This window comes from Penaeus monodon, chromosome 24 (assembly GCF_015228065.2).
Source record: "Penaeus monodon isolate SGIC_2016 chromosome 24, NSTDA_Pmon_1, whole genome shotgun sequence".
Taxonomy (NCBI): domain Eukaryota; kingdom Metazoa; phylum Arthropoda; class Malacostraca; order Decapoda; family Penaeidae; genus Penaeus; species Penaeus monodon.
In genome coordinates this window covers 13,216,068-13,216,400 of record NC_051409.1, presented here as the reverse complement: position 1 = coordinate 13,216,400, position 333 = coordinate 13,216,068, and positions in this window count along the sequence as shown.

Genomic DNA, 333 nt, shown 5'->3' with positions numbered 1-333 from the left:
GTAAATCTTCAAAAATGCAAGTGCATTAAGAAGACACAATGAAGCGTGTTCGGTTGGAAACAATATCAGATTGATCTCGTTCATTTGCTCTCACCATACTTCTCCCACAGCCATGCCATAAAAGCCTATCAAAACCACAACTTCCACTGGTTGTCTCGGTAAAGAAAAGGAGGAAAACATACTGACAGAACAAAGGGCGACTAACAAACTTACAGCTGACAGACAGAGGAGGTCCCACACGGCGAGCGGGCTCAGGTCACCAACCCAGGGAATTCTCCGTGGGCGGGGGTAGGGGCAGGATGGGGGGTTTATAGCCGGGTTGGGCATGTGGTT